This window comes from Xiphophorus maculatus, chromosome 2 (assembly GCF_002775205.1).
Source record: "Xiphophorus maculatus strain JP 163 A chromosome 2, X_maculatus-5.0-male, whole genome shotgun sequence".
NCBI lineage: Eukaryota > Metazoa > Chordata > Actinopteri > Cyprinodontiformes > Poeciliidae > Xiphophorus > Xiphophorus maculatus.
The window spans coordinates 27,864,374-27,878,558 of record NC_036444.1 but is presented as its reverse complement, the minus strand read 5'-3'; the positions used below and the strand labels follow the sequence as shown (position 1 = coordinate 27,878,558).

Below are 14,185 nucleotides of genomic sequence, written 5' to 3'. Positions count from 1 at the left end.
CATTAGAACAGCCCAGACAAATCTTAGCAGGATTTATTGGTAAAAAATGTTCTGACGCAGCTCAGAACAAAGATTTTGGAAAAGACGCGTTTGCTTCTTGACAAAAGAGCACAGAGGCAAGAGGAGGAGGAATGAGATGGGCAGGTCAATCAGACACATTGAATGTATTGTGAAAAGGTTAGCATAGCAGAGGATGGTTTCGATCCATCGACCTCTGGGTTATGGGCCCAGCACGCTTCCGCTGCGCCACTCTGCTTTCACTACGAATGCCGTGACCCGGATTCGAACCGGGGTTGCTGCGGCCACAACGCAGAGTACTAACCACTATACGATCACGGCTTCTTACGTCAACGTCTCTTTCGTCAGCCACTCCTAACAAAGCTTGCTGCTGAAGATTTGGCGAAAAGAGAAAAGGAGTCCTTCGAGCCGGAGTTGAACCAGCGACCTAAGGATGTCCACCTTTGTACACTACAGTCCTCCGCTCTACCAACTGAGCTATCGAAGGTCATGCAACACGTTGGTAGGAAGCGGTCACATGCCGCTACAAAGCTAACTTAGCCAGCACATGCGTCTCCTCTCTTCAGAGTTTGCTGAGCCTCGTTGGCGCAGTAGGCAGCGCGTCAGTCTCATAATCTGAAGGTCGTGAGTTCAACCCTCACACGGGGCATGTCTTTTGCTTAACCCAATTAATTGTCCGTACGCTCCGACCAGTCAGTCGTGGTCCGACACGATGAAAAAGACGTCATTGTCGTGAGATGGGCTAGTGGCGCAATGGATAACGCGTCTGACTACGGATCAGAAGAGTCTAGGTTCGACTCCTGGCTAGCTCGAGAAACATTTATTCTGTCGCCCACACCCGCGGGGTGCCCGTGCGGAGTCCTCGGGTTCATCTCCGTCGCAAACCCTCTAGAGGAGGGCCCCTTGAGGCCACCTCTTTATTCCCCAAGGGTGAAGCGAACAATGGAGGAGCAGAGGTTGGAGTAATAGTCATCATTTATGTGACTCAGATCATTAGAACAGCCCAGACAAATCTTAGCAGGATTTATTGGTAAAAAATGTTCTGACGCAGCTCAGAACAAAGATTTTGGAAAAGACGCGTTTGCTTCTTGACAAAAGAGCACAGAGGCAAGAGGAGGAGGAATGAGATGGGCAGGTCAATCAGACACATTGAATGTATTGTGAAAAGGTTAGCATAGCAGAGGATGGTTTCGATCCATCGACCTCTGGGTTATGGGCCCAGCACGCTTCCGCTGCGCCACTCTGCTTTCACTACGAATGCCGTGACCCGGATTCGAACCGGGGTTGCTGCGGCCACAACGCAGAGTACTAACCACTATACGATCACGGCTTCTTACGTCAACGTCTCTTTCGTCAGCCACTCCTAACAAAGCTTGCTGCTGAAGATTTGGCGAAAAGAGAAAAGGAGTCCTTCGAGCCGGAGTTGAACCAGCGACCTAAGGATGTCCACCTTTGTACACTACAGTCCTCCGCTCTACCAACTGAGCTATCGAAGGTCATGCAACACGTTGGTAGGAAGCGGTCACATGCCGCTACAAAGCTAACTTAGCCAGCACATGCGTCTCCTCTCTTCAGAGTTTGCTGAGCCTCGTTGGCGCAGTAGGCAGCGCGTCAGTCTCATAATCTGAAGGTCGTGAGTTCAACCCTCACACGGGGCATGTCTTTTGCTTAACCCAATTAATTGTCCGTACGCTCCGACCAGTCAGTCGTGGTCCGACACGATGAAAAAGACGTCATTGTCGTGAGATGGGCTAGTGGCGCAATGGATAACGCGTCTGACTACGGATCAGAAGAGTCTAGGTTCGACTCCTGGCTAGCTCGAGAAACATTTATTCTGTCGCCCACACCCGCGGGGTGCCCGTGCGGAGTCCTCGGGTTCATCTCCGTCGCAAACCCTCTAGAGGAGGGCCCCTTGAGGCCACCTCTTTATTCCCCAAGGGTGAAGCGAACAATGGAGGAGCAGAGGTTGGAGTAATAGTCATCATTTATGTGACTCAGATCATTAGAACAGCCCAGACAAATCTTAGCAGGATTTATTGGTAAAAAATGTTCTGACGCAGCTCAGAACAAAGATTTTGGAAAAGACGCGTTTGCTTCTTGACAAAAGAGCACAGAGGCAAGAGGAGGAGGAATGAGATGGGCAGGTCAATCAGACACATTGAATGTATTGTGAAAAGGTTAGCATAGCAGAGGATGGTTTCGATCCATCGACCTCTGGGTTATGGGCCCAGCACGCTTCCGCTGCGCCACTCTGCTTTCACTACGAATGCCGTGACCCGGATTCGAACCGGGGTTGCTGCGGCCACAACGCAGAGTACTAACCACTATACGATCACGGCTTCTTACGTCAACGTCTCTTTCGTCAGCCACTCCTAACAAAGCTTGCTGCTGAAGATTTGGCGAAAAGAGAAAAGGAGTCCTTCGAGCCGGAGTTGAACCAGCGACCTAAGGATGTCCACCTTTGTACACTACAGTCCTCCGCTCTACCAACTGAGCTATCGAAGGTCATGCAACACGTTGGTAGGAAGCGGTCACATGCCGCTACAAAGCTAACTTAGCCAGCACATGCGTCTCCTCTCTTCAGAGTTTGCTGAGCCTCGTTGGCGCAGTAGGCAGCGCGTCAGTCTCATAATCTGAAGGTCGTGAGTTCAACCCTCACACGGGGCATGTCTTTTGCTTAACCCAATTAATTGTCCGTACGCTCCGACCAGTCAGTCGTGGTCCGACACGATGAAAAAGACGTCATTGTCGTGAGATGGGCTAGTGGCGCAATGGATAACGCGTCTGACTACGGATCAGAAGAGTCTAGGTTCGACTCCTGGCTAGCTCGAGAAACATTTATTCTGTCGCCCACACCCGCGGGGTGCCCGTGCGGAGTCCTCGGGTTCATCTCCGTCGCAAACCCTCTAGAGGAGGGCCCCTTGAGGCCACCTCTTTATTCCCCAAGGGTGAAGCGAACAATGGAGGAGCAGAGGTTGGAGTAATAGTCATCATTTATGTGACTCAGATCATTAGAACAGCCCAGACAAATCTTAGCAGGATTTATTGGTAAAAAATGTTCTGACGCAGCTCAGAACAAAGATTTTGGAAAAGACGCGTTTGCTTCTTGACAAAAGAGCACAGAGGCAAGAGGAGGAGGAATGAGATGGGCAGGTCAATCAGACACATTGAATGTATTGTGAAAAGGTTAGCATAGCAGAGGATGGTTTCGATCCATCGACCTCTGGGTTATGGGCCCAGCACGCTTCCGCTGCGCCACTCTGCTTTCACTACGAATGCCGTGACCCGGATTCGAACCGGGGTTGCTGCGGCCACAACGCAGAGTACTAACCACTATACGATCACGGCTTCTTACGTCAACGTCTCTTTCGTCAGCCACTCCTAACAAAGCTTGCTGCTGAAGATTTGGCGAAAAGAGAAAAGGAGTCCTTCGAGCCGGAGTTGAACCAGCGACCTAAGGATGTCCACCTTTGTACACTACAGTCCTCCGCTCTACCAACTGAGCTATCGAAGGTCATGCAACACGTTGGTAGGAAGCGGTCACATGCCGCTACAAAGCTAACTTAGCCAGCACATGCGTCTCCTCTCTTCAGAGTTTGCTGAGCCTCGTTGGCGCAGTAGGCAGCGCGTCAGTCTCATAATCTGAAGGTCGTGAGTTCAACCCTCACACGGGGCATGTCTTTTGCTTAACCCAATTAATTGTCCGTACGCTCCGACCAGTCAGTCGTGGTCCGACACGATGAAAAAGACGTCATTGTCGTGAGATGGGCTAGTGGCGCAATGGATAACGCGTCTGACTACGGATCAGAAGAGTCTAGGTTCGACTCCTGGCTAGCTCGAGAAACATTTATTCTGTCGCCCACACCCGCGGGGTGCCCGTGCGGAGTCCTCGGGTTCATCTCCGTCGCAAACCCTCTAGAGGAGGGCCCCTTGAGGCCACCTCTTTATTCCCCAAGGGTGAAGCGAACAATGGAGGAGCAGAGGTTGGAGTAATAGTCATCATTTATGTGACTCAGATCATTAGAACAGCCCAGACAAATCTTAGCAGGATTTATTGGTAAAAAATGTTCTGACGCAGCTCAGAACAAAGATTTTGGAAAAGACGCGTTTGCTTCTTGACAAAAGAGCACAGAGGCAAGAGGAGGAGGAATGAGATGGGCAGGTCAATCAGACACATTGAATGTATTGTGAAAAGGTTAGCATAGCAGAGGATGGTTTCGATCCATCGACCTCTGGGTTATGGGCCCAGCACGCTTCCGCTGCGCCACTCTGCTTTCACTACGAATGCCGTGACCCGGATTCGAACCGGGGTTGCTGCGGCCACAACGCAGAGTACTAACCACTATACGATCACGGCTTCTTACGTCAACGTCTCTTTCGTCAGCCACTCCTAACAAAGCTTGCTGCTGAAGATTTGGCGAAAAGAGAAAAGGAGTCCTTCGAGCCGGAGTTGAACCAGCGACCTAAGGATGTCCACCTTTGTACACTACAGTCCTCCGCTCTACCAACTGAGCTATCGAAGGTCATGCAACACGTTGGTAGGAAGCGGTCACATGCCGCTACAAAGCTAACTTAGCCAGCACATGCGTCTCCTCTCTTCAGAGTTTGCTGAGCCTCGTTGGCGCAGTAGGCAGCGCGTCAGTCTCATAATCTGAAGGTCGTGAGTTCAACCCTCACACGGGGCATGTCTTTTGCTTAACCCAATTAATTGTCCGTACGCTCCGACCAGTCAGTCGTGGTCCGACACGATGAAAAAGACGTCATTGTCGTGAGATGGGCTAGTGGCGCAATGGATAACGCGTCTGACTACGGATCAGAAGAGTCTAGGTTCGACTCCTGGCTAGCTCGAGAAACATTTATTCTGTCGCCCACACCCGCGGGGTGCCCGTGCGGAGTCCTCGGGTTCATCTCCGTCGCAAACCCTCTAGAGGAGGGCCCCTTGAGGCCACCTCTTTATTCCCCAAGGGTGAAGCGAACAATGGAGGAGCAGAGGTTGGAGTAATAGTCATCATTTATGTGACTCAGATCATTAGAACAGCCCAGACAAATCTTAGCAGGATTTATTGGTAAAAAATGTTCTGACGCAGCTCAGAACAAAGATTTTGGAAAAGACGCGTTTGCTTCTTGACAAAAGAGCACAGAGGCAAGAGGAGGAGGAATGAGATGGGCAGGTCAATCAGACACATTGAATGTATTGTGAAAAGGTTAGCATAGCAGAGGATGGTTTCGATCCATCGACCTCTGGGTTATGGGCCCAGCACGCTTCCGCTGCGCCACTCTGCTTTCACTACGAATGCCGTGACCCGGATTCGAACCGGGGTTGCTGCGGCCACAACGCAGAGTACTAACCACTATACGATCACGGCTTCTTACGTCAACGTCTCTTTCGTCAGCCACTCCTAACAAAGCTTGCTGCTGAAGATTTGGCGAAAAGAGAAAAGGAGTCCTTCGAGCCGGAGTTGAACCAGCGACCTAAGGATGTCCACCTTTGTACACTACAGTCCTCCGCTCTACCAACTGAGCTATCGAAGGTCATGCAACACGTTGGTAGGAAGCGGTCACATGCCGCTACAAAGCTAACTTAGCCAGCACATGCGTCTCCTCTCTTCAGAGTTTGCTGAGCCTCGTTGGCGCAGTAGGCAGCGCGTCAGTCTCATAATCTGAAGGTCGTGAGTTCAACCCTCACACGGGGCATGTCTTTTGCTTAACCCAATTAATTGTCCGTACGCTCCGACCAGTCAGTCGTGGTCCGACACGATGAAAAAGACGTCATTGTCGTGAGATGGGCTAGTGGCGCAATGGATAACGCGTCTGACTACGGATCAGAAGAGTCTAGGTTCGACTCCTGGCTAGCTCGAGAAACATTTATTCTGTCGCCCACACCCGCGGGGTGCCCGTGCGGAGTCCTCGGGTTCATCTCCGTCGCAAACCCTCTAGAGGAGGGCCCCTTGAGGCCACCTCTTTATTCCCCAAGGGTGAAGCGAACAATGGAGGAGCAGAGGTTGGAGTAATAGTCATCATTTATGTGACTCAGATCATTAGAACAGCCCAGACAAATCTTAGCAGGATTTATTGGTAAAAAATGTTCTGACGCAGCTCAGAACAAAGATTTTGGAAAAGACGCGTTTGCTTCTTGACAAAAGAGCACAGAGGCAAGAGGAGGAGGAATGAGATGGGCAGGTCAATCAGACACATTGAATGTATTGTGAAAAGGTTAGCATAGCAGAGGATGGTTTCGATCCATCGACCTCTGGGTTATGGGCCCAGCACGCTTCCGCTGCGCCACTCTGCTTTCACTACGAATGCCGTGACCCGGATTCGAACCGGGGTTGCTGCGGCCACAACGCAGAGTACTAACCACTATACGATCACGGCTTCTTACGTCAACGTCTCTTTCGTCAGCCACTCCTAACAAAGCTTGCTGCTGAAGATTTGGCGAAAAGAGAAAAGGAGTCCTTCGAGCCGGAGTTGAACCAGCGACCTAAGGATGTCCACCTTTGTACACTACAGTCCTCCGCTCTACCAACTGAGCTATCGAAGGTCATGCAACACGTTGGTAGGAAGCGGTCACATGCCGCTACAAAGCTAACTTAGCCAGCACATGCGTCTCCTCTCTTCAGAGTTTGCTGAGCCTCGTTGGCGCAGTAGGCAGCGCGTCAGTCTCATAATCTGAAGGTCGTGAGTTCAACCCTCACACGGGGCATGTCTTTTGCTTAACCCAATTAATTGTCCGTACGCTCCGACCAGTCAGTCGTGGTCCGACACGATGAAAAAGACGTCATTGTCGTGAGATGGGCTAGTGGCGCAATGGATAACGCGTCTGACTACGGATCAGAAGAGTCTAGGTTCGACTCCTGGCTAGCTCGAGAAACATTTATTCTGTCGCCCACACCCGCGGGGTGCCCGTGCGGAGTCCTCGGGTTCATCTCCGTCGCAAACCCTCTAGAGGAGGGCCCCTTGAGGCCACCTCTTTATTCCCCAAGGGTGAAGCGAACAATGGAGGAGCAGAGGTTGGAGTAATAGTCATCATTTATGTGACTCAGATCATTAGAACAGCCCAGACAAATCTTAGCAGGATTTATTGGTAAAAAATGTTCTGACGCAGCTCAGAACAAAGATTTTGGAAAAGACGCGTTTGCTTCTTGACAAAAGAGCACAGAGGCAAGAGGAGGAGGAATGAGATGGGCAGGTCAATCAGACACATTGAATGTATTGTGAAAAGGTTAGCATAGCAGAGGATGGTTTCGATCCATCGACCTCTGGGTTATGGGCCCAGCACGCTTCCGCTGCGCCACTCTGCTTTCACTACGAATGCCGTGACCCGGATTCGAACCGGGGTTGCTGCGGCCACAACGCAGAGTACTAACCACTATACGATCACGGCTTCTTACGTCAACGTCTCTTTCGTCAGCCACTCCTAACAAAGCTTGCTGCTGAAGATTTGGCGAAAAGAGAAAAGGAGTCCTTCGAGCCGGAGTTGAACCAGCGACCTAAGGATGTCCACCTTTGTACACTACAGTCCTCCGCTCTACCAACTGAGCTATCGAAGGTCATGCAACACGTTGGTAGGAAGCGGTCACATGCCGCTACAAAGCTAACTTAGCCAGCACATGCGTCTCCTCTCTTCAGAGTTTGCTGAGCCTCGTTGGCGCAGTAGGCAGCGCGTCAGTCTCATAATCTGAAGGTCGTGAGTTCAACCCTCACACGGGGCATGTCTTTTGCTTAACCCAATTAATTGTCCGTACGCTCCGACCAGTCAGTCGTGGTCCGACACGATGAAAAAGACGTCATTGTCGTGAGATGGGCTAGTGGCGCAATGGATAACGCGTCTGACTACGGATCAGAAGAGTCTAGGTTCGACTCCTGGCTAGCTCGAGAAACATTTATTCTGTCGCCCACACCCGCGGGGTGCCCGTGCGGAGTCCTCGGGTTCATCTCCGTCGCAAACCCTCTAGAGGAGGGCCCCTTGAGGCCACCTCTTTATTCCCCAAGGGTGAAGCGAACAATGGAGGAGCAGAGGTTGGAGTAATAGTCATCATTTATGTGACTCAGATCATTAGAACAGCCCAGACAAATCTTAGCAGGATTTATTGGTAAAAAATGTTCTGACGCAGCTCAGAACAAAGATTTTGGAAAAGACGCGTTTGCTTCTTGACAAAAGAGCACAGAGGCAAGAGGAGGAGGAATGAGATGGGCAGGTCAATCAGACACATTGAATGTATTGTGAAAAGGTTAGCATAGCAGAGGATGGTTTCGATCCATCGACCTCTGGGTTATGGGCCCAGCACGCTTCCGCTGCGCCACTCTGCTTTCACTACGAATGCCGTGACCCGGATTCGAACCGGGGTTGCTGCGGCCACAACGCAGAGTACTAACCACTATACGATCACGGCTTCTTACGTCAACGTCTCTTTCGTCAGCCACTCCTAACAAAGCTTGCTGCTGAAGATTTGGCGAAAAGAGAAAAGGAGTCCTTCGAGCCGGAGTTGAACCAGCGACCTAAGGATGTCCACCTTTGTACACTACAGTCCTCCGCTCTACCAACTGAGCTATCGAAGGTCATGCAACACGTTGGTAGGAAGCGGTCACATGCCGCTACAAAGCTAACTTAGCCAGCACATGCGTCTCCTCTCTTCAGAGTTTGCTGAGCCTCGTTGGCGCAGTAGGCAGCGCGTCAGTCTCATAATCTGAAGGTCGTGAGTTCAACCCTCACACGGGGCATGTCTTTTGCTTAACCCAATTAATTGTCCGTACGCTCCGACCAGTCAGTCGTGGTCCGACACGATGAAAAAGACGTCATTGTCGTGAGATGGGCTAGTGGCGCAATGGATAACGCGTCTGACTACGGATCAGAAGAGTCTAGGTTCGACTCCTGGCTAGCTCGAGAAACATTTATTCTGTCGCCCACACCCGCGGGGTGCCCGTGCGGAGTCCTCGGGTTCATCTCCGTCGCAAACCCTCTAGAGGAGGGCCCCTTGAGGCCACCTCTTTATTCCCCAAGGGTGAAGCGAACAATGGAGGAGCAGAGGTTGGAGTAATAGTCATCATTTATGTGACTCAGATCATTAGAACAGCCCAGACAAATCTTAGCAGGATTTATTGGTAAAAAATGTTCTGACGCAGCTCAGAACAAAGATTTTGGAAAAGACGCGTTTGCTTCTTGACAAAAGAGCACAGAGGCAAGAGGAGGAGGAATGAGATGGGCAGGTCAATCAGACACATTGAATGTATTGTGAAAAGGTTAGCATAGCAGAGGATGGTTTCGATCCATCGACCTCTGGGTTATGGGCCCAGCACGCTTCCGCTGCGCCACTCTGCTTTCACTACGAATGCCGTGACCCGGATTCGAACCGGGGTTGCTGCGGCCACAACGCAGAGTACTAACCACTATACGATCACGGCTTCTTACGTCAACGTCTCTTTCGTCAGCCACTCCTAACAAAGCTTGCTGCTGAAGATTTGGCGAAAAGAGAAAAGGAGTCCTTCGAGCCGGAGTTGAACCAGCGACCTAAGGATGTCCACCTTTGTACACTACAGTCCTCCGCTCTACCAACTGAGCTATCGAAGGTCATGCAACACGTTGGTAGGAAGCGGTCACATGCCGCTACAAAGCTAACTTAGCCAGCACATGCGTCTCCTCTCTTCAGAGTTTGCTGAGCCTCGTTGGCGCAGTAGGCAGCGCGTCAGTCTCATAATCTGAAGGTCGTGAGTTCAACCCTCACACGGGGCATGTCTTTTGCTTAACCCAATTAATTGTCCGTACGCTCCGACCAGTCAGTCGTGGTCCGACACGATGAAAAAGACGTCATTGTCGTGAGATGGGCTAGTGGCGCAATGGATAACGCGTCTGACTACGGATCAGAAGAGTCTAGGTTCGACTCCTGGCTAGCTCGAGAAACATTTATTCTGTCGCCCACACCCGCGGGGTGCCCGTGCGGAGTCCTCGGGTTCATCTCCGTCGCAAACCCTCTAGAGGAGGGCCCCTTGAGGCCACCTCTTTATTCCCCAAGGGTGAAGCGAACAATGGAGGAGCAGAGGTTGGAGTAATAGTCATCATTTATGTGACTCAGATCATTAGAACAGCCCAGACAAATCTTAGCAGGATTTATTGGTAAAAAATGTTCTGACGCAGCTCAGAACAAAGATTTTGGAAAAGACGCGTTTGCTTCTTGACAAAAGAGCACAGAGGCAAGAGGAGGAGGAATGAGATGGGCAGGTCAATCAGACACATTGAATGTATTGTGAAAAGGTTAGCATAGCAGAGGATGGTTTCGATCCATCGACCTCTGGGTTATGGGCCCAGCACGCTTCCGCTGCGCCACTCTGCTTTCACTACGAATGCCGTGACCCGGATTCGAACCGGGGTTGCTGCGGCCACAACGCAGAGTACTAACCACTATACGATCACGGCTTCTTACGTCAACGTCTCTTTCGTCAGCCACTCCTAACAAAGCTTGCTGCTGAAGATTTGGCGAAAAGAGAAAAGGAGTCCTTCGAGCCGGAGTTGAACCAGCGACCTAAGGATGTCCACCTTTGTACACTACAGTCCTCCGCTCTACCAACTGAGCTATCGAAGGTCATGCAACACGTTGGTAGGAAGCGGTCACATGCCGCTACAAAGCTAACTTAGCCAGCACATGCGTCTCCTCTCTTCAGAGTTTGCTGAGCCTCGTTGGCGCAGTAGGCAGCGCGTCAGTCTCATAATCTGAAGGTCGTGAGTTCAACCCTCACACGGGGCATGTCTTTTGCTTAACCCAATTAATTGTCCGTACGCTCCGACCAGTCAGTCGTGGTCCGACACGATGAAAAAGACGTCATTGTCGTGAGATGGGCTAGTGGCGCAATGGATAACGCGTCTGACTACGGATCAGAAGAGTCTAGGTTCGACTCCTGGCTAGCTCGAGAAACATTTATTCTGTCGCCCACACCCGCGGGGTGCCCGTGCGGAGTCCTCGGGTTCATCTCCGTCGCAAACCCTCTAGAGGAGGGCCCCTTGAGGCCACCTCTTTATTCCCCAAGGGTGAAGCGAACAATGGAGGAGCAGAGGTTGGAGTAATAGTCATCATTTATGTGACTCAGATCATTAGAACAGCCCAGACAAATCTTAGCAGGATTTATTGGTAAAAAATGTTCTGACGCAGCTCAGAACAAAGATTTTGGAAAAGACGCGTTTGCTTCTTGACAAAAGAGCACAGAGGCAAGAGGAGGAGGAATGAGATGGGCAGGTCAATCAGACACATTGAATGTATTGTGAAAAGGTTAGCATAGCAGAGAATGGTTTCGATCCATCGACCTCTGGGTTGTGGGCCCAGCACGCTTCCGCTGCGCCACTCTGCTTTCACTACGAATGCCGTGACCCGGATTCGAACCGGGGTTGCTGCGGCCACAACGCAGAGTACTAACCACTATACGATCACGGCTTCTTACGTCAACGTCTCTTTCGTCAGCCACTCCTAACAAAGCTTGCTGCTGAAGATTTGGCGAAAAGAGAAAAGGAGTCCTTCGAGCCGGAGTTGAACCAGCGACCTAAGGATGTCCACCTTTGTACACTACAGTCCTCCGCTCTACCAACTGAGCTATCGAAGGTCATGCAACACGTTGGTAGGAAGCGGTCACATGCCGCTACAAAGCTAACTTAGCCAGCACATGCGTCTCCTCTCTTCAGAGTTTGCTGAGCCTCGTTGGCGCAGTAGGCAGCGCGTCAGTCTCATAATCTGAAGGTCGTGAGTTCAACCCTCACACGGGGCATGTCTTTTGCTTAACCCAATTAATTGTCCGTACGCTCCGACCAGTCAGTCGTGGTCCGACACGATGAAAAAGACGTCATTGTCGTGAGATGGGCTAGTGGCGCAATGGATAACGCGTCTGACTACGGATCAGAAGAGTCTAGGTTCGACTCCTGGCTAGCTCGAGAAACATTTATTCTGTCGCCCACACCCGCGGGGTGCCCGTGCGGAGTCCTCGGGTTCATCTCCGTCGCAAACCCTCTAGAGGAGGGCCCCTTGAGGCCACCTCTTTATTCCCCAAGGGTGAAGCGAACAATGGAGGAGCAGAGGTTGGAGTAATAGTCATCATTTATGTGACTCAGATCATTAGAACAGCCCAGACAAATCTTAGCAGGATTTATTGGTAAAAAATGTTCTGACGCAGCTCAGAACAAAGATTTTGGAAAAGACGCGTTTGCTTCTTGACAAAAGAGCACAGAGGCAAGAGGAGGAGGAATGAGATGGGCAGGTCAATCAGACACATTGAATGTATTGTGAAAAGGTTAGCATAGCAGAGGATGGTTTCGATCCATCGACCTCTGGGTTATGGGCCCAGCACGCTTCCGCTGCGCCACTCTGCTTTCACTACGAATGCCGTGACCCGGATTCGAACCGGGGTTGCTGCGGCCACAACGCAGAGTACTAACCACTATACGATCACGGCTTCTTACGTCAACGTCTCTTTCGTCAGCCACTCCTAACAAAGCTTGCTGCTGAAGATTTGGCGAAAAGAGAAAAGGAGTCCTTCGAGCCGGAGTTGAACCAGCGACCTAAGGATGTCCACCTTTGTACACTACAGTCCTCCGCTCTACCAACTGAGCTATCGAAGGTCATGCAACACGTTGGTAGGAAGCGGTCACATGCCGCTACAAAGCTAACTTAGCCAGCACATGCGTCTCCTCTCTTCAGAGTTTGCTGAGCCTCGTTGGCGCAGTAGGCAGCGCGTCAGTCTCATAATCTGAAGGTCGTGAGTTCAACCCTCACACGGGGCATGTCTTTTGCTTAACCCAATTAATTGTCCGTACGCTCCGACCAGTCAGTCGTGGTCCGACACGATGAAAAAGACGTCATTGTCGTGAGATGGGCTAGTGGCGCAATGGATAACGCGTCTGACTACGGATCAGAAGAGTCTAGGTTCGACTCCTGGCTAGCTCGAGAAACATTTATTCTGTCGCCCACACCCGCGGGGTGCCCGTGCGGAGTCCTCGGGTTCATCTCCGTCGCAAACCCTCTAGAGGAGGGCCCCTTGAGGCCACCTCTTTATTCCCCAAGGGTGAAGCGAACAATGGAGGAGCAGAGGTTGGAGTAATAGTCATCATTTATGTGACTCAGATCATTAGAACAGCCCAGACAAATCTTAGCAGGATTTATTGGTAAAAAATGTTCTGACGCAGCTCAGAACAAAGATTTTGGAAAAGACGCGTTTGCTTCTTGACAAAAGAGCACAGAGGCAAGAGGAGGAGGAATGAGATGGGCAGGTCAATCAGACACATTGAATGTATTGTGAAAAGGTTAGCATAGCAGAGGATGGTTTCGATCCATCGACCTCTGGGTTATGGGCCCAGCACGCTTCCGCTGCGCCACTCTGCTTTCACTACGAATGCCGTGACCCGGATTCGAACCGGGGTTGCTGCGGCCACAACGCAGAGTACTAACCACTATACGATCACGGCTTCTTACGTCAACGTCTCTTTCGTCAGCCACTCCTAACAAAGCTTGCTGCTGAAGATTTGGCGAAAAGAGAAAAGGAGTCCTTCGAGCCGGAGTTGAACCAGCGACCTAAGGATGTCCACCTTTGTACACTACAGTCCTCCGCTCTACCAACTGAGCTATCGAAGGTCATGCAACACGTTGGTAGGAAGCGGTCACATGCCGCTACAAAGCTAACTTAGCCAGCACATGCGTCTCCTCTCTTCAGAGTTTGCTGAGCCTCGTTGGCGCAGTAGGCAGCGCGTCAGTCTCATAATCTGAAGGTCGTGAGTTCAACCCTCACACGGGGCATGTCTTTTGCTTAACCCAATTAATTGTCCGTACGCTCCGACCAGTCAGTCGTGGTCCGACACGATGAAAAAGACGTCATTGTCGTGAGATGGGCTAGTGGCGCAATGGATAACGCGTCTGACTACGGATCAGAAGAGTCTAGGTTCGACTCCTGGCTAGCTCGAGAAACATTTATTCTGTCGCCCACACCCGCGGGGTGCCCGTGCGGAGTCCTCGGGTTCATCTCCGTCGCAAACCCTCTAGAGGAGGGCCCCTTGAGGCCACCTCTTTATTCCCCAAGGGTGAAGCGAACAATGGAGGAGCAGAGGTTGGAGTAATAGTCATCATTTATGTGACTCAGATCATTAGAACAGCCCAGACAAATCTTAGCAGGATTTATTGGTAAAAAATGTTCTGACGCA

At 51.1% G+C, this 14,185-nt stretch overlaps 70 non-coding genes across 70 annotated transcripts; 28 read left to right on the top strand and 42 right to left on the bottom strand.

The window, feature by feature from the left end:
• Positions 1-184: 184 nt before the first annotated feature.
• trnam-cau lies at positions 185-256 on the bottom strand. The gene has a single exon. It is a non-coding gene; the product is annotated as a tRNA-Met (tRNA).
• Positions 257-267: 11 nt separating this feature from the next.
• trnah-gug lies at positions 268-339 on the bottom strand. Its single transcript has one exon. It is a non-coding gene; the product is annotated as a tRNA-His (tRNA).
• A 78-nt stretch (positions 340-417) lies between these two features.
• On the bottom strand, positions 418-505 carry trnay-gua. Its single transcript is given in 2 exon segments — positions 418-453; positions 469-505. It is a non-coding gene; the product is annotated as a tRNA-Tyr (tRNA).
• Positions 506-594: 89 nt separating this feature from the next.
• trnam-cau lies at positions 595-667 on the top strand. The gene has a single exon. It is a non-coding gene; the product is annotated as a tRNA-Met (tRNA).
• Positions 668-757: 90 nt separating this feature from the next.
• On the top strand, positions 758-830 carry trnar-acg. The gene has a single exon. It is a non-coding gene; the product is annotated as a tRNA-Arg (tRNA).
• A 363-nt stretch (positions 831-1,193) lies between these two features.
• trnam-cau lies at positions 1,194-1,265 on the bottom strand. The gene has a single exon. It is a non-coding gene; the product is annotated as a tRNA-Met (tRNA).
• Positions 1,266-1,276: 11 nt separating this feature from the next.
• trnah-gug lies at positions 1,277-1,348 on the bottom strand. The gene has a single exon. It is a non-coding gene; the product is annotated as a tRNA-His (tRNA).
• Positions 1,349-1,426: 78 nt separating this feature from the next.
• On the bottom strand, positions 1,427-1,514 carry trnay-gua. Its single transcript is given in 2 exon segments — positions 1,427-1,462; positions 1,478-1,514. It is a non-coding gene; the product is annotated as a tRNA-Tyr (tRNA).
• Positions 1,515-1,603: 89 nt separating this feature from the next.
• Positions 1,604-1,676, top strand: trnam-cau. The gene has a single exon. It is a non-coding gene; the product is annotated as a tRNA-Met (tRNA).
• A 90-nt stretch (positions 1,677-1,766) lies between these two features.
• trnar-acg lies at positions 1,767-1,839 on the top strand. The gene has a single exon. It is a non-coding gene; the product is annotated as a tRNA-Arg (tRNA).
• Positions 1,840-2,202: 363 nt separating this feature from the next.
• Positions 2,203-2,274, bottom strand: trnam-cau. The gene has a single exon. It is a non-coding gene; the product is annotated as a tRNA-Met (tRNA).
• Positions 2,275-2,285: 11 nt separating this feature from the next.
• trnah-gug lies at positions 2,286-2,357 on the bottom strand. The gene has a single exon. It is a non-coding gene; the product is annotated as a tRNA-His (tRNA).
• A 78-nt stretch (positions 2,358-2,435) lies between these two features.
• trnay-gua lies at positions 2,436-2,523 on the bottom strand. Its single transcript is given in 2 exon segments — positions 2,436-2,471; positions 2,487-2,523. It is a non-coding gene; the product is annotated as a tRNA-Tyr (tRNA).
• Positions 2,524-2,612: 89 nt separating this feature from the next.
• On the top strand, positions 2,613-2,685 carry trnam-cau. Its single transcript has one exon. It is a non-coding gene; the product is annotated as a tRNA-Met (tRNA).
• Positions 2,686-2,775: 90 nt separating this feature from the next.
• Positions 2,776-2,848, top strand: trnar-acg. Its single transcript has one exon. It is a non-coding gene; the product is annotated as a tRNA-Arg (tRNA).
• A 363-nt stretch (positions 2,849-3,211) lies between these two features.
• trnam-cau lies at positions 3,212-3,283 on the bottom strand. The gene has a single exon. It is a non-coding gene; the product is annotated as a tRNA-Met (tRNA).
• Positions 3,284-3,294: 11 nt separating this feature from the next.
• Positions 3,295-3,366, bottom strand: trnah-gug. Its single transcript has one exon. It is a non-coding gene; the product is annotated as a tRNA-His (tRNA).
• Positions 3,367-3,444: 78 nt separating this feature from the next.
• trnay-gua lies at positions 3,445-3,532 on the bottom strand. The gene is given in 2 exon segments: positions 3,445-3,480; positions 3,496-3,532. It is a non-coding gene; the product is annotated as a tRNA-Tyr (tRNA).
• Positions 3,533-3,621: 89 nt separating this feature from the next.
• On the top strand, positions 3,622-3,694 carry trnam-cau. The gene has a single exon. It is a non-coding gene; the product is annotated as a tRNA-Met (tRNA).
• Positions 3,695-3,784: 90 nt separating this feature from the next.
• trnar-acg lies at positions 3,785-3,857 on the top strand. The gene has a single exon. It is a non-coding gene; the product is annotated as a tRNA-Arg (tRNA).
• A 363-nt stretch (positions 3,858-4,220) lies between these two features.
• On the bottom strand, positions 4,221-4,292 carry trnam-cau. The gene has a single exon. It is a non-coding gene; the product is annotated as a tRNA-Met (tRNA).
• Positions 4,293-4,303: 11 nt separating this feature from the next.
• Positions 4,304-4,375, bottom strand: trnah-gug. The gene has a single exon. It is a non-coding gene; the product is annotated as a tRNA-His (tRNA).
• Positions 4,376-4,453: 78 nt separating this feature from the next.
• On the bottom strand, positions 4,454-4,541 carry trnay-gua. Its single transcript is given in 2 exon segments — positions 4,454-4,489; positions 4,505-4,541. It is a non-coding gene; the product is annotated as a tRNA-Tyr (tRNA).
• Positions 4,542-4,630: 89 nt separating this feature from the next.
• On the top strand, positions 4,631-4,703 carry trnam-cau. The gene has a single exon. It is a non-coding gene; the product is annotated as a tRNA-Met (tRNA).
• A 90-nt stretch (positions 4,704-4,793) lies between these two features.
• trnar-acg lies at positions 4,794-4,866 on the top strand. Its single transcript has one exon. It is a non-coding gene; the product is annotated as a tRNA-Arg (tRNA).
• Positions 4,867-5,229: 363 nt separating this feature from the next.
• trnam-cau lies at positions 5,230-5,301 on the bottom strand. The gene has a single exon. It is a non-coding gene; the product is annotated as a tRNA-Met (tRNA).
• Positions 5,302-5,312: 11 nt separating this feature from the next.
• trnah-gug lies at positions 5,313-5,384 on the bottom strand. The gene has a single exon. It is a non-coding gene; the product is annotated as a tRNA-His (tRNA).
• A 78-nt stretch (positions 5,385-5,462) lies between these two features.
• On the bottom strand, positions 5,463-5,550 carry trnay-gua. Its single transcript is given in 2 exon segments — positions 5,463-5,498; positions 5,514-5,550. It is a non-coding gene; the product is annotated as a tRNA-Tyr (tRNA).
• An 89-nt stretch (positions 5,551-5,639) lies between these two features.
• On the top strand, positions 5,640-5,712 carry trnam-cau. The gene has a single exon. It is a non-coding gene; the product is annotated as a tRNA-Met (tRNA).
• Positions 5,713-5,802: 90 nt separating this feature from the next.
• On the top strand, positions 5,803-5,875 carry trnar-acg. The gene has a single exon. It is a non-coding gene; the product is annotated as a tRNA-Arg (tRNA).
• Positions 5,876-6,238: 363 nt separating this feature from the next.
• trnam-cau lies at positions 6,239-6,310 on the bottom strand. The gene has a single exon. It is a non-coding gene; the product is annotated as a tRNA-Met (tRNA).
• An 11-nt stretch (positions 6,311-6,321) lies between these two features.
• Positions 6,322-6,393, bottom strand: trnah-gug. The gene has a single exon. It is a non-coding gene; the product is annotated as a tRNA-His (tRNA).
• A 78-nt stretch (positions 6,394-6,471) lies between these two features.
• Positions 6,472-6,559, bottom strand: trnay-gua. Its single transcript is given in 2 exon segments — positions 6,472-6,507; positions 6,523-6,559. It is a non-coding gene; the product is annotated as a tRNA-Tyr (tRNA).
• Positions 6,560-6,648: 89 nt separating this feature from the next.
• Positions 6,649-6,721, top strand: trnam-cau. The gene has a single exon. It is a non-coding gene; the product is annotated as a tRNA-Met (tRNA).
• A 90-nt stretch (positions 6,722-6,811) lies between these two features.
• On the top strand, positions 6,812-6,884 carry trnar-acg. Its single transcript has one exon. It is a non-coding gene; the product is annotated as a tRNA-Arg (tRNA).
• Positions 6,885-7,247: 363 nt separating this feature from the next.
• trnam-cau lies at positions 7,248-7,319 on the bottom strand. The gene has a single exon. It is a non-coding gene; the product is annotated as a tRNA-Met (tRNA).
• Positions 7,320-7,330: 11 nt separating this feature from the next.
• trnah-gug lies at positions 7,331-7,402 on the bottom strand. Its single transcript has one exon. It is a non-coding gene; the product is annotated as a tRNA-His (tRNA).
• A 78-nt stretch (positions 7,403-7,480) lies between these two features.
• On the bottom strand, positions 7,481-7,568 carry trnay-gua. The gene is given in 2 exon segments: positions 7,481-7,516; positions 7,532-7,568. It is a non-coding gene; the product is annotated as a tRNA-Tyr (tRNA).
• Positions 7,569-7,657: 89 nt separating this feature from the next.
• trnam-cau lies at positions 7,658-7,730 on the top strand. The gene has a single exon. It is a non-coding gene; the product is annotated as a tRNA-Met (tRNA).
• A 90-nt stretch (positions 7,731-7,820) lies between these two features.
• trnar-acg lies at positions 7,821-7,893 on the top strand. Its single transcript has one exon. It is a non-coding gene; the product is annotated as a tRNA-Arg (tRNA).
• A 363-nt stretch (positions 7,894-8,256) lies between these two features.
• On the bottom strand, positions 8,257-8,328 carry trnam-cau. The gene has a single exon. It is a non-coding gene; the product is annotated as a tRNA-Met (tRNA).
• Positions 8,329-8,339: 11 nt separating this feature from the next.
• Positions 8,340-8,411, bottom strand: trnah-gug. The gene has a single exon. It is a non-coding gene; the product is annotated as a tRNA-His (tRNA).
• Positions 8,412-8,489: 78 nt separating this feature from the next.
• trnay-gua lies at positions 8,490-8,577 on the bottom strand. Its single transcript is given in 2 exon segments — positions 8,490-8,525; positions 8,541-8,577. It is a non-coding gene; the product is annotated as a tRNA-Tyr (tRNA).
• An 89-nt stretch (positions 8,578-8,666) lies between these two features.
• Positions 8,667-8,739, top strand: trnam-cau. Its single transcript has one exon. It is a non-coding gene; the product is annotated as a tRNA-Met (tRNA).
• Positions 8,740-8,829: 90 nt separating this feature from the next.
• On the top strand, positions 8,830-8,902 carry trnar-acg. Its single transcript has one exon. It is a non-coding gene; the product is annotated as a tRNA-Arg (tRNA).
• Positions 8,903-9,265: 363 nt separating this feature from the next.
• trnam-cau lies at positions 9,266-9,337 on the bottom strand. The gene has a single exon. It is a non-coding gene; the product is annotated as a tRNA-Met (tRNA).
• Positions 9,338-9,348: 11 nt separating this feature from the next.
• On the bottom strand, positions 9,349-9,420 carry trnah-gug. The gene has a single exon. It is a non-coding gene; the product is annotated as a tRNA-His (tRNA).
• A 78-nt stretch (positions 9,421-9,498) lies between these two features.
• Positions 9,499-9,586, bottom strand: trnay-gua. The gene is given in 2 exon segments: positions 9,499-9,534; positions 9,550-9,586. It is a non-coding gene; the product is annotated as a tRNA-Tyr (tRNA).
• An 89-nt stretch (positions 9,587-9,675) lies between these two features.
• On the top strand, positions 9,676-9,748 carry trnam-cau. Its single transcript has one exon. It is a non-coding gene; the product is annotated as a tRNA-Met (tRNA).
• A 90-nt stretch (positions 9,749-9,838) lies between these two features.
• On the top strand, positions 9,839-9,911 carry trnar-acg. Its single transcript has one exon. It is a non-coding gene; the product is annotated as a tRNA-Arg (tRNA).
• A 363-nt stretch (positions 9,912-10,274) lies between these two features.
• trnam-cau lies at positions 10,275-10,346 on the bottom strand. The gene has a single exon. It is a non-coding gene; the product is annotated as a tRNA-Met (tRNA).
• Positions 10,347-10,357: 11 nt separating this feature from the next.
• trnah-gug lies at positions 10,358-10,429 on the bottom strand. The gene has a single exon. It is a non-coding gene; the product is annotated as a tRNA-His (tRNA).
• A 78-nt stretch (positions 10,430-10,507) lies between these two features.
• On the bottom strand, positions 10,508-10,595 carry trnay-gua. Its single transcript is given in 2 exon segments — positions 10,508-10,543; positions 10,559-10,595. It is a non-coding gene; the product is annotated as a tRNA-Tyr (tRNA).
• An 89-nt stretch (positions 10,596-10,684) lies between these two features.
• trnam-cau lies at positions 10,685-10,757 on the top strand. Its single transcript has one exon. It is a non-coding gene; the product is annotated as a tRNA-Met (tRNA).
• Positions 10,758-10,847: 90 nt separating this feature from the next.
• trnar-acg lies at positions 10,848-10,920 on the top strand. The gene has a single exon. It is a non-coding gene; the product is annotated as a tRNA-Arg (tRNA).
• A 363-nt stretch (positions 10,921-11,283) lies between these two features.
• On the bottom strand, positions 11,284-11,355 carry trnav-cac. The gene has a single exon. It is a non-coding gene; the product is annotated as a tRNA-Val (tRNA).
• An 11-nt stretch (positions 11,356-11,366) lies between these two features.
• trnah-gug lies at positions 11,367-11,438 on the bottom strand. Its single transcript has one exon. It is a non-coding gene; the product is annotated as a tRNA-His (tRNA).
• Positions 11,439-11,516: 78 nt separating this feature from the next.
• trnay-gua lies at positions 11,517-11,604 on the bottom strand. Its single transcript is given in 2 exon segments — positions 11,517-11,552; positions 11,568-11,604. It is a non-coding gene; the product is annotated as a tRNA-Tyr (tRNA).
• An 89-nt stretch (positions 11,605-11,693) lies between these two features.
• trnam-cau lies at positions 11,694-11,766 on the top strand. Its single transcript has one exon. It is a non-coding gene; the product is annotated as a tRNA-Met (tRNA).
• A 90-nt stretch (positions 11,767-11,856) lies between these two features.
• On the top strand, positions 11,857-11,929 carry trnar-acg. The gene has a single exon. It is a non-coding gene; the product is annotated as a tRNA-Arg (tRNA).
• Positions 11,930-12,292: 363 nt separating this feature from the next.
• trnam-cau lies at positions 12,293-12,364 on the bottom strand. The gene has a single exon. It is a non-coding gene; the product is annotated as a tRNA-Met (tRNA).
• An 11-nt stretch (positions 12,365-12,375) lies between these two features.
• Positions 12,376-12,447, bottom strand: trnah-gug. Its single transcript has one exon. It is a non-coding gene; the product is annotated as a tRNA-His (tRNA).
• Positions 12,448-12,525: 78 nt separating this feature from the next.
• On the bottom strand, positions 12,526-12,613 carry trnay-gua. Its single transcript is given in 2 exon segments — positions 12,526-12,561; positions 12,577-12,613. It is a non-coding gene; the product is annotated as a tRNA-Tyr (tRNA).
• Positions 12,614-12,702: 89 nt separating this feature from the next.
• trnam-cau lies at positions 12,703-12,775 on the top strand. The gene has a single exon. It is a non-coding gene; the product is annotated as a tRNA-Met (tRNA).
• A 90-nt stretch (positions 12,776-12,865) lies between these two features.
• trnar-acg lies at positions 12,866-12,938 on the top strand. The gene has a single exon. It is a non-coding gene; the product is annotated as a tRNA-Arg (tRNA).
• Positions 12,939-13,301: 363 nt separating this feature from the next.
• On the bottom strand, positions 13,302-13,373 carry trnam-cau. The gene has a single exon. It is a non-coding gene; the product is annotated as a tRNA-Met (tRNA).
• An 11-nt stretch (positions 13,374-13,384) lies between these two features.
• On the bottom strand, positions 13,385-13,456 carry trnah-gug. Its single transcript has one exon. It is a non-coding gene; the product is annotated as a tRNA-His (tRNA).
• Positions 13,457-13,534: 78 nt separating this feature from the next.
• Positions 13,535-13,622, bottom strand: trnay-gua. Its single transcript is given in 2 exon segments — positions 13,535-13,570; positions 13,586-13,622. It is a non-coding gene; the product is annotated as a tRNA-Tyr (tRNA).
• Positions 13,623-13,711: 89 nt separating this feature from the next.
• On the top strand, positions 13,712-13,784 carry trnam-cau. Its single transcript has one exon. It is a non-coding gene; the product is annotated as a tRNA-Met (tRNA).
• Positions 13,785-13,874: 90 nt separating this feature from the next.
• Positions 13,875-13,947, top strand: trnar-acg. Its single transcript has one exon. It is a non-coding gene; the product is annotated as a tRNA-Arg (tRNA).
• Positions 13,948-14,185: the final 238 nt, after the last annotated feature.